The sequence below is a fragment of the Haliaeetus albicilla genome, chromosome 19 (genome assembly GCF_947461875.1).
Source record: "Haliaeetus albicilla chromosome 19, bHalAlb1.1, whole genome shotgun sequence".
Lineage (NCBI taxonomy): Eukaryota > Metazoa > Chordata > Aves > Accipitriformes > Accipitridae > Haliaeetus > Haliaeetus albicilla.
In genome coordinates this window covers 2,295,843-2,308,004 of record NC_091501.1, presented here as the reverse complement: position 1 = coordinate 2,308,004, position 12,162 = coordinate 2,295,843, and the positions used below count along the sequence as shown (strand labels likewise).

The 12,162-nt window shown below is 54.1% G+C and overlaps 1 long non-coding RNA gene across 1 annotated transcript; it reads left to right on the top strand.

Moving 5' to 3' along the window:
* The first annotated feature begins 3,372 nt into the window (after nt 1–3,372).
* LOC138690051 (uncharacterized) lies at nt 3,373–8,136 on the top strand. The gene is made up of 2 exons (XR_011328811.1): nt 3,373–4,145; nt 6,820–8,136. It is a non-coding gene; the product is annotated as an uncharacterized lncRNA (long non-coding RNA).
* Nucleotides 8,137–12,162: the final 4,026 nt, after the last annotated feature.

Genomic DNA, 12,162 nt, shown 5'->3' with positions numbered 1-12,162 from the left:
GGGTTTGGGTAGATAGGTGTTCACCCCTGGACTGGGATCCCCCTTCTTTCCCCTGCTAGCACGGTTGCTCCTGTGGGGTCTGGTGCTCCCCATGTGCCAAATGAGTCCCCAGTCCCTGTCACAGAATCTCATGGGGATCCCACTGTGCAACAAGTTGGCCGAGGACCCCGGGGTCAAGACGTTGCCAAAAGGGCATCCTAATTCAGATCTGAGTCTGTCGGGTGGGGAAAGGGATGCAGGAGGTCAGGGGTGTCCCAAGGATGGAGGACATCAGGTCCAGGGAAAATACTGTGCTTCTGGACAGTGGATCCCAGTTTGAACCTTCTTAGGACTTTTGCACCCTCGGGATGGGCTCGTCACAACACGTCCATCTCTGTGGGGTCTTGCCAAGACAAGCAGGCTCTGCTTCCTCCGACGTGCTGAATTGCTCCTGAAGGCAAATGTGGGGTCTTTCACGAGGAAAGGGAGGTCTCCTGATGAGAAGGACTCGCTCACCCTCATTCTTGCTGCTCGTGCACTGGGACATGTAGAGGATCTCAGCACTCAATGGGTTAGGATGTTCTTCACCACATCTTCCATTTTCTAGCTCGCTTTCCTTCCCAGATGCCTCTGGTAGTTGGCTTCTTCAGTTTCCTTTGTCACTGGGGCTGGTATAGCCCAATACCAACCTTGTAACCATGAGAGGTCACCCACGAAAAATCTGATGACCCTCCCAGGTCCTCCTGAGTTAGCAATGAGGTAAACCTAGGTCCTGCCCCAGCTCCTCCCTGGAGAGCCAACCTGAAGACGCTTCAGTGCTAAGTCAGAAAATAGAAAGAGATGAGTGGATGTGACCCAGAGAACCAGCTTCAAGGGATTTCGGGAACATTTTCAACTCCTGTAGCAGACATTCACTCTCCAGAAACTTTGTGTTAGAAAGGCCCAGCAAAAACCACTGGCTGGCACCACATGAAGCATAAGGGAACCAGTGCCAAGGATGGTGCTGAGCACCTGAGCTAAAGCCCTCAGGGCAAACCTGTGGGACTGGCTGCTGCTCTTGCAGACCTGGCTGACAGCACAGGGCCATTTTCCTGCATGTCTGCCGTTGTCTGGAGTAAGTAAAGCTCTCAAACCATATGGTGGCTGCAGGGAAATCCTCACTAGAGCCCAGTGAGAAGTCTTTACTGAGCAGAGCTGGGAGGGAGAATGGCTGCATGCCATTGGCATCAAGCAGGCAGAGGTGCTTAAAGGTGCCTCTTGCATCCCTCAGAAAAAAAATCCCAAGGGTTTATCTCCTACCTTTCTTCTCTTCAGCATTACCTACTACAGAAAAAAGATGGGCTCAGATACTCTTCTTCATGTGATGCCTTTTTCTCTTTGCAAGAGAGAAATGTGGGTGCCTTTTGCTTGGATGCTGAGAAAACCCAATGGAGAGCCTAGCAAAACAGCACTGAGGCCCTGCCTCCTTGACCAAAGCAGCAGCTGGTGAACCTCAAGTCTTGAAGTATGGGATTAATTCTCTTACTAAGACAGACCTTGGCTGTGGTTGTTGCGAGAAGGGATCTCGCAGCACGGACAGGGGCAGTTTGGCAGCTCACCCTCTGTCTGCGAGAACAAACGGGGCACGGTCGCTTCATACAAAATTGTCCATGGCCCACTGGATGAAGAGCCAATGATGCTGCAGAGCTCATGGCATCTTCCTCCAGCCAGCAAGGGTCTTCCTCATGCTGCAGGGACCCTGCATATGAGGTGTGGGACAATTGGAGGGAGGGTTGGTCTGGCCCACAGAGAGATGGCCACTGCTGAGAAACACTGTCCTGCTTGTTCCTCTGGCTGCAACCAGGGGCAGGGAGGAATAATGCCACAAAAAATGGTCAGAAAAGGGTGTTTATTTGCCCTCCCTTCAGGTGACAGGTTCCTGTGGACCCCATGGGAAAGAGATGACAGGGCAGGGATTTCTCATTCCCTCTGGAGTGGGGATACAGGGTGCTGGGCACTAAGTGGTAGGGAGTGAGAGGCTGGGGGTCTTCCTAGTGCTTTGATGGAAAGATCCCAAACCAGGAGACAAAGGAACCCCACAGGGCACTGGAGGAACTTCACAGCCTGCTCAGCTCATACCCCAAATGCAGTGGCCTCTTGGCAAGCTTCGCGGGGAGAACGAGACGGTACTTGACTCCGGCAGGACAGGGAGTGGTGGGGCTCACATCTTCCTGCATGCCCAGGGTCTGGGTGAGCAGAAGAGTGTCTGACCCACCACTCCAAACCAGGGCAAGAAAAGGATCAAGCCCAGAAGGGATTTCAGTAACCCACAGGGCTCTGGACCCGTGTTTGTCCCACTGCTCACCGTCCCTGTCAGGGGCTGCTGCCACCTGCCAGACAGGAGCCGGGTCCCATTTGTGCCTTGTTGGAAGAGCTGTGGGTGCCTCAGCTGAAGACCGGGACATCCTCAAAGGAGTGTGTACTGGCCACACAGTCTCTGCAATCTGCAGTCTCAGCATCTCCTCACATTTCAATGGCAGGGAAGGGTTTTTTCCCTTCATTCTGCCTTTCTCCAGTTCCTGCTTTTTGTCTCCTTTGGTCCTGCCTCCTCTTTCTGAACTCTTTTTCCCTGTAGTGCCTTTTCCCCTGTTTCCACCCCCCTCTCACAGCACTGACTGCTCGTATATCCTTTTCCAAGTCTCTTCTGTTCATGTGTCGTCTCTTCTCTTGTGCTACAAAGAGGCAGATGCAGGAGAAAGTGCTGTGGAAAATATACCTCTACTGCAGCAGGGATAGGCGTGATGCTTTCTCTTCAGTCGAGGTGAGAAGACAGGCAGAGGGGAAGGAGGAGAGACTGTCCCTGTTTCAGGAGTCACTGGGGTGGCATATCTCTTCCTCCAATGTCCCCTGGGAGCACTCTTTAGGGACACGGACCCTCCAAGAGCCACCACTGGCCACAGCAGCTAACATTGCAGAAGTGGTGTTTCCAAATGCAAGTCTTCCTAATGACTGGCTCCTGGGGAAATGCTCTTATAGCAGGTTTTCACCCCTTCTTTTCAGCATATATTTCTATGGATGGGGTGCCCAGGTCCATAAAAAGGGACGGTCCTTTGCAGATGAAGGACCAACCAGTGAAGGTGGTTCATGAGCCAGAGACCTTGCTAAGCCACAAATTTCTTGTGACACATCAGTGAAATGCTTTCTTCGGACCTCAGTCCTCAATATGCAAAGGTGGAAGGATGCCACCTCTCCACCATACAGCCATGTTGGGTGGGCAATGTGTAAAAGTGGGTGGGAAGTGGAGATGTCCCACCAGGCTAGGTGCCCCTGCAATCCACATTGGTCCCAAGGGTGATGGGAAGGGGACCCTGCTCCGGGCTGGGTGCTCAGCGAGCGAAGTGCATCGTCGCAGGGGCACCTGCTCAGTAGGCTTTCAACAAGGGGACCACGTTGGTGGGACACCTCCACCACCAAGGTGGGACCACTGAGGTTGCTGGGGAGGGATTTTGCTAGATGACACCCATCCCCTGCACCTGTGGCAAAGGAGGAGTAAGAGGGGAGAGCCTGTCCGCAACAGAGGAGCAGCAGGATCCCCAGCGCGAGAGCCAGGGCCAGCTTTTGTCCCCTGCCCAGATCGGGGACACAGCGCTGGTATTGTCCCAAGACCGCCTGGGAAAATGGGAGGGGTTCCCCATGAAATCTTTCCATACAGTAAAAGAGCGTCAGAGCCGGGGAGTGAGGGGAGGACGACACAGACATTCGAAAAAATACACACACACACACACACACCCCCCCCAGCCAAACAATACCCGCAGTGTGCTGAGGGAAAGGGAGACCCATGAATTGGGAGTTTGATAAGGATTTTCTCCCGCGCGCGCCCGCTCTCTCAACGGTCCCTTCAGTTTTCCCAACACTCCCCCCCTCCTTCCCTTGCCGGCTTTCTTGTTTGGGCCTTAAACAGTGCGCCGTCTTTGTTCGGGATACAGGTGAACGACAATCATGTGATTAACACACACTCACACACACGCGCGCGCGCACATAAAAAGCTTTTTAAGAGCGTCCAGCTTTCTCCAGACCCGAAGACGGGAGAGGAAACCCGGGCTAGGAGGAGCTGAGGCGGCGGCAGTGGCCGCGATGGGGACGGCCACCGGGATGGACGAGCCACCGCCTCTCCCCTTCCCGTGGAGGTGGGCACGTGAGGCAATGAGGGACAGGAGGGCTGGTGGGGGGGGCAAGGTTTGGGATTTGGGGGGGGGTGGGGGTCTTGTCCCTGCTGCCTTCTCGCCCGTGCTGGGCAGGGTTTGCACTGGCCGTGTCCCCCCATGATGCTGTAGGAAGGACAGGGGGTCACCATCCCAACATTGTGTTGGGGAAGGGGATGCAGAAGTCTCCCCTTCTCTCTCTGCCAGGGAGGGGAGCCAGGTTTCCTGTGCAAAAGCCAAGCCCTTGACCCTTCCCGGCTCCCACGTGGGATTTGCATCTTCGCCAGCATGAGGCTTGCTGGTCCTGCCGTGGCTGGAGGGGAGGGCTCGGTGAGGAAGAGGAGGGGGGGCAGCCCTCCTGCTGGAAACCAGCTCCCCGCCCAAGCTGTGGTGTGGGGAGATCTGAATGGATTTGCTTAGTCCCATTGTGGCCCAGGAGGGAGAAAGAGAAAGAGAGAGGACCAGGCAACCCAGGCAGTCGTGGGAAGGTTGTGGATGGCAGGGACAGTTGACCCATGCTCAAAGTCCTGCTCCCCCAGCCAGAAATAGTATATCCAACAGTGAGGACTGCATGTCCGCTTTGGTGTGGAGATGCCACGGGGCCCTATCACACCTCATCACCGTGACCATAAAATAGCTGGGAAGCTGATTACTCAGTCTTGGAGGGAAGTGGAGACTAGTGAGGGGATGGCCAGGTGACCATCTGAACCACCCACAGAGGGAGTCATGAAAGAATTGGAAAAAAATAGCAAGGTTTCAAATGGTTGCTCTTTATTTGAAGATTGCCTGAGTGTGATGCTCCAAAGAAAAGCGGGGAGGAGCAAAGGGAGAGGCCACCATAATGCTTGGAAAATCTACGGGTCTGCAGCCAGTCTCACTCGTGAGATATCATGGGACATGATTGATGGCAGTCTGGGAGAGATCAGGACCAGGCCATACCCTTTGCTGGAACACCCAAGCCCAGGCCTGTCTCCACCACTTCCTCATGCCCTTGCCTCCAGATTCCTCCCCGATCTGATGTCAGGGCTGGCCTCCCAAGCCCCCAGCATGCAGGTCATTTTCAAGGCCTTTCTGTGAACAGGAGAAGCAGAGGGTCCCCAAACCCCACGTTTGTGTAACCCTCCACGATTCTGTGACAGCTGCGATCTCCAAAGAGCCCTTCAGTTTTCCTTGTGCCGTAGGTGTCCTCCCAACAGGGAGATGGGCACAGGAACCAGTGCCAGGCTCTGGTCTTCATCACCCCTCGCTGTTTTTGGCTGAAGCTCCCAATTTTGGTCCTAGCCCTTCTCAGATGCCTCTTCGCTTCCAGTCATGGGCATCAGTGAACTGGCTGCCCACAAGGCAGCCCGAGGAGAAAGAGAGTGGTGTGGGTCACTCAGGAAAAGCAAAGAGCTGCCCGTAGCTCTGCCTGGGTTTTGGCAGCACCACGCCGTGGCCATGTGGTTAGAGGAGAGTTAGCTGCAGGGGGTGTGCAGTAATTTTTGCTGTGGGGTATCAGGGGAAACAAAAGGCAGGCAATGCCTGGAGTTGTTTACAGCCTGACCAGGTTGGTTGTCAACCCAGTGTCCTGCACAGGGCAGCAAAAGGAATGTCATGGTGGCTGCTCTCCTCCGGGGCTTTCATTCCCCATGGGCGACACAATCTAGGTGATGCCAATCAGCGCGTGGCCCTGCGCTCCGGGATGGGATGGGAGTCCTCGGGAAGCATTTTGGGGACTGGGTCTGGGACATGGTTGCTGAGTCCCACCCGGCTCAAGAGCAGGAGAAACCCTGTTCCCTCTCCGAGGCACGGTGAGGGCTGCCGCAGGTGCAGGAAATCACGCCACTGCCGCTGGTGTGTGTGCCTTGATGTGCCCGAGCAGGAGAATTCACTCAGAGGCATTTTTTGCTTTAAAGCAGTGGATTATGGTGCCAGCTGCTTCAGGGAGGAGGTGTAGGGAAAACCTCATGGAAAGAAGAGAGGAGAATCACCTCTGAGCATTGCAAAGACCCCAGGCAGCTCCCAGCCCATTGTCTTGGCCAGCCCAACGTTTCACGGGCATGCTGAGGACTTGTGATGGCTAACCGGGACAATTTTCTGCATTACTTGGGTCTGGGAGGATCAAAGAGGAGCGGGGCAAGCATGTCTGTCTGCTACCTGCTTTGATGGGTGGCACGGACATTCCCTGGCTGTTAACTCCCTCGTCTCCTGCCAGAGAGGCCAGGTGTACTTCCGAAAAGCGAACCCCAAAAAGCAAGCGCTGAAGGGGTGGGGAGCTGGGGCAGAAGGGGACTGGGTTCGCCTTTTTTCGGATGGAGTCTGGCATATCCAGTGTGATGTAATGGAGGGAGCTGGGTGCTCTCGGTCTGCACAACAGAGGAGAGATGCCTAGAGGGGAGAGGAAGGGAATTGTACAAGATTGGGCAGAACAACCAGAAAAGGGGACTCTCCCAACATGACCTGTGGTTGTAGCAGTGCTGGGTGACCCCGGTGGGCTCGTTCAGCGGTGGCCGAGGTGGCTCCAGGGTGATCTTCACCTCTGCCAGTCCTCTGGCTGCAGGGAGGCTCCTGGGGAGCCGGGGGAAGGGTTAAGTCAGGAAGGCTTCAGCCTGCTGCCTTGGCCCCTGTAATTCCTCCAGAGAGTAGGACTGGGAGAACAAGGAGCCCTTTCTGTTCACAGGAATTAATAGCAAAGAGTCATCTGGGGTGTCATTCAAGCCCTGATCAGCTCCCGGAGGAATGCGAGGGAGAGCGAGCGAGGGAGCACGGCCTGAGGCTGAGGCACCAAAGCCAGGGCAGGAGCAGTTCGGCTGGTTACCAACGTTACTGCCTGGCATTTGGGCAGCGGGACCATCTTCCCCTTCACCCTAGCCTCCATGTCCCCTCTGCCCTGTGCAGGGGCTCACCCCGACACCCATACTCAAAGGGCTCCCACCAGCTCCTAAGCTTGTCCCTTGTTCCCCATCACTTCATCCCAGGGCGGAAGATGTCCCAACCCGTCAACACCACAGCCTCCCCTCCGCTGAGCTGGGAGGGATGGGCCAGGCAACCAGGCGCCAGCACAAACCCATCGCCCTCACGGTGGACGTGAACTCCAGCAGAGACCCCTCTCTAGGGCTCGCCCATCACCCCCAGCCTGTGATGGCCATGCTGTTTGTCCTCCCAAGCAAGTTTGCCCATGGAGAGGGTCTCCAGGGAGCCCTCAAGCATGGCTGGGGACATGGGGCGGTAGCTCAGGGGACCACAAATTTTGGTACTGAAGCCTTTGCCGCTGCATCGTTTTGCCCAATCTGACTTGGTCACTGCAACTTCAGGAGAAAAAGATCAGGCCAGCGAGTTATCATGCTAGTGTTTCATGGCGTTGCTTCACGGCCACACAGGAAGGCTTGAAAGTGCTGCATGGTGACACTGCAGCGTTGCCTGCAATGGCAACCAGCTCCGGTGAGACAAGGAAAGATTTTGACCACATTTCTACTAGCCTGAGAAGGATACCTTGGAGTGGTCCATCCTGTCCCGTGGTGCCCCGTCTCCCCTCTGCCTGGCCCACGTGACCACACCTGGTAGCCCAAGGTGACCCAAGGCTCTGGTGATGCAACATGGTCAACCCTACCACATGGACTACGGGGTCTTCAGGGCAACCTTTCGGGTCAGCCCTCGGTGTGCGCACGGCCACAGCACGGACCGTGATCTGAGCTCACCAGCCATTGGGCAGATGGTGACCTGCATGAAATGTGAACGGAGCCACGCTGGAGTGCACAAGTTGCTTTTGCTGGCTGAAATGCATCTCACCAAAGGTTCCCCTCCTTCCTGCACACACCAGATCAGCACAAAACCAGGCTTAAACACCAGCTCTGCATCTCAGCATCCTCCAAGAGATGTGCGGTGCCGCCGGGCTGGATGCCTCTACCCCCTCCCCACTCGCTGTACCACCACCACCACAATAAGTGCGCCTTGTCGTAGAGGGGTTAATAAATGATGCAAGAAAGGAGCCCTTTAATGCACAGTGACCTCTGGCCTTTCATAAATCACAGTGTTGGGCTGCAAGTGCGCGGGGGGCGCGAGGCAGTGGGGGGAGAGGATGGGAGGGGGTCCATGCAGCTGCGCCACGGAGTTGACATTGTTCCCACCATCACTAAAGTGCAACAAATCCCTCTATTGTGTTCCTGGTTTATCTGGTTCCTCTTGTTTATTAGCAGAGGTTGTTTGGCGCTGGCTCCAGCCCTGGGCGGGTGGAAAGAGTGTTGGCACGCACCAGAGGAGGGGAGGGAGGGAGTGGGGGGGGGGGATCGGGACGGGAGGACGAGAGCAGTTCATCAATGGCTGTATTGTCCCATCTTTTTTGTTGCTCCTGTAATGATATGTTTGAAAAAAAGGGATTAAATAAAAAAAAAAAAAAAAAAGAGGCGGGGGGGAGACGAGAGAGGGAGAGAAAGACAAACGGCACAGAAGGACTTGGTAAGAATGGCCGGCCTGGGCCCACAGCGGATGCTGTCGCAGCTGGAGAGGATGGGTTGGGATGGAGCCGCGACGGGGCTGCTCTGTGCCTTTATGCTGCTTATTCAGGTCGGGAGTCGTGAGCCCCAGTGGCTCGGGCTGGGCCCACCCATGCCAACTCTATTCATGGCCAGCGGGGACCACGTGTGCACCGCAGAGAGGATGGGGCGGCAGGAGTGAGAGGCTGGGGCCAGCGGGGAAGGGGGAGGAAGACTATTCTTTACGTCCCTCGAGTCTCAACCTGCCTTTGTACAGAAGAGGCAGTTGGGGGGCACAGCATCTTCTCAAAGCACTGGCAGTGTCCTTCATCCCGCTTGGTCATCATCCCCCAACACCTATCCATTATGAGAAGTACCAGGGCCCCTTCCCTAATTAGCAGAGATTTTCTTGCACTCAGATCTTGCTTACACTTGCATTTTTTTCCCCTGGAGCTGCCTGTGGACACATGCCTATGGAGAGCTCCGCTGGTTTTCATAGGCATCAGCAGGACAGTGCTGGAAGACAACAGCACTTTGGTTGCCACTTTGCCTAAAGCTAGATGACAGCACGGGTAAAACTGCCACCGCCACAGGGGCTTTGCTTGTCATTGCTCTGCCTGTTGCTATGCATGGAGCTGAACAGATGCAAGCACCCCTAAGAGATGCACATCCCACCATAAACAGCCTTATTGAGATCAGAGTGAAATGTTTTGAGATAAGAGTAAAGTTCTGTCTGGGATGCTCAAGGGCATTTTCTACTTCATCTCAGGCCACTACCTGGCTGGTTTTATCCCAACCACACTGTCTGTTGCTGCTCCAGTGTCTCCATCTCCTCAGAGGTCTCATTTAGGGACATGTTGATCTGGACACACATAGGAGCTCTGCTGTGATTTTTTTTTTTTTTATTTTCCCTGAAGTTGAAATAACAGGTTTTATTTTGTGGTTATTAGGCTCTTGTGTCTGACCTCTCATCTTTCAACCTGGGTCAAGTTTTAAATGCAAAATGCTGGTTTGAAATGAAATGTCAAAAATTCACTTTGAAAATGTCCATTCACAACATTTTGGCATTTAGAAAACAGAATAATTCAGGAATATTGTCTTGAAATGAAATATTTTGATATTTTAAAAATCCCCCTCCCACACTCGCTTTCCAGCCAAAAGTACTTGTTGAATTAGGTCTGGATCTGCAACTGGTTTCATTCCCCTGAAGTCCCATCTCTTGGCAAATTATTTACCAATACTTTCCTGGTACCAGTCACTCCCACCCTCAGATGATGCCACACCCTTGCCATCCCTGGGAGGTCTCAGGGTCTCCACAAAATGCTGGAGTGCACCTGGATTCTTGGTTTCCCCAAGTCCCACCTTGCTGCAAGTGATCTCAGGACTCACGGCAGGCCTGCCATCAATCTGTGCCACCCACTCCCTGAAGGTCGGGCGTGGAGCCCAGCGCTGGCACAGCTGTGGCTTTGTGACCTTAAAAACTAGAGGCTTAAACTCACGTAACACGGTGGCACATGTCTGTGCGGCTGCTGCTCAGGGTGTTTCTAAAGGGACATATGAAGAGCTGGGTGGCAGAGGTGTGAAGGTCTGATGCTGTAGGAGAAGTGGAGGGGAGAGGAGGAGAGGAGGGGATGGGACGGACTCTCCTTATCGTGGGGATGCACGGCAATGCATGCAGAGGGAGCCCTTTTCACCTGAGTGGAAAATGAAGTATGTCAAAGCTGAGAAATACTGCTGACTTGATTAAAGCTAACATTTTTCATACCCTCTTCTCCCATGTAAACATAAAACGAGAGAATGAACCATACCAGTAGCCACACAGAGATGAGCCAGGTAGTGACAACAGGATTATACAGTTGTCAACAGCTTCCCAAACCCTCATTTCAAGAGTGGTTCAGCTCCCCACCTCCTCCTCTGCCCATCACACTCCTTCTCCAACACAAGTCTGATCAGCTTCTCTGCTATAGGAAACTCTCAAACCTAATTCTGGCTTCCCCCAGTCAGATACTGTTCCATAGCCAGCAGGTACCTCCATAACCAGTGTCAACCAAAGCATCTTCATGTAACCTCTGAAAAGAAAGAATGAATAATTCCCACCAGCAGTCAGTATCACTACTTGTTCAGCTAAAACACCCAGGTCCACCTGTCCTTCCCTTCCTCCAGTCCAGTGAGAGGGAACTTCATAGAGCTTCTGGATTACAAACCTGAAGAGTTACAGGGTTGTCCTTGGAAAAATCTGGCCACACAATGAGTTTAGCAGCAACTTGGAAACAGAGTACAGTTTGCCAGCAACATCAACCCTACACCTGAGCTGGACAGTCACAGGAATGTATCAAAGCCAAATCCCCTTCTGAGACTCTCACGTCTCTCTTTTTTTCTCATGGGCACTCTAAACTTTGCCTAACCTAAGGCTACCTACCAATCTCATCAGCCCTTGGAGCCAGTGGCACTGGTGGCTTTGAAGGAGATGCTCTTGTCTGCCCAGAGTGGGTCATGTCACGTCACAGAAAGGACAGAGTGCTGGGACCTGGATTTATAGCAGGCAAGTGCACCCCTGAGCATCCCCATAGGCAAAGTCTAGCCTGAGCTGCATCCCCTGAGAGCGGCATCTGGATCACACCACAGAGCATTCAGTGGGCAGTAATGAGGACCGGTCAGGTTGCCTCAAGGCTGTGCCTGCAAAGCACTGTAGTTTGCAGCAGGGAGCACCTCTCCTTCCACATCAGCAGATAATGGAAGAGAAAATAAATTGTCATCATGCACACAAAGAGGACATCTCATCCCAGACAGTGTGGGAGATGCTCCTTGGACACTGAGCTCTCAGCTGTGCTCATAGTGGCCCTGGCTCTGCTTTCAGTGACATCCCTTGGGGCAGGGACAGGACTGTGGCACTCGCCATGAACTTCACAGTCTGAGCAGTTGCCAAGAATCTTACCATTAGGTTTTGCTTTGCGAACCCCAGGGAAGTTCAAGGAATCACTTATCTGCCAGTGATGGTCTGGGAGTTTTTAAATGGGTATCAGCATTAGGCTGGAAATTCATAACAAGCCCAGATCAAGCTCCTAATCAAGAAGTGCATTTGGGATGTTTTAAACCCAAGTGTCACCTCTTGGGAACAGCACAGGCCCTGCACCTCCGCAGAGTCACACCCTGCGCGTTTTGCTCCAAAGTGGGAGAAAAGTCACAGCCCGTCACCCCCCGGGACGTGCGACACGGTGACTAGAGGAGCATGGCACTGCTCGCTGAGCATCCCGGCCCAGATGGCACAGCTGAACCTGCTGGGTGGCAGGACTCCCCGGCACCGCCGGCTGCACCAGTGCCTGCTCCCGCGCTGTCCAGAGCACAGCTGGCTCGTGTCCCCTCTTCTCCCTACCCCCCAGGAGACCGCACAGCATCCGTGGTCCCCTGGCCACCAACGTGGCCCCTCTGTCAGGGGTCCCCTTGCTCACTGGTCAGGTCTGTTTGAATCGAGGCATGAGAATTTATCCTTCATTCGCACAATCATCTTGCCTCCCCCCTCCCAGCCATCAAAATCCTCCTTCTCTGCCTCC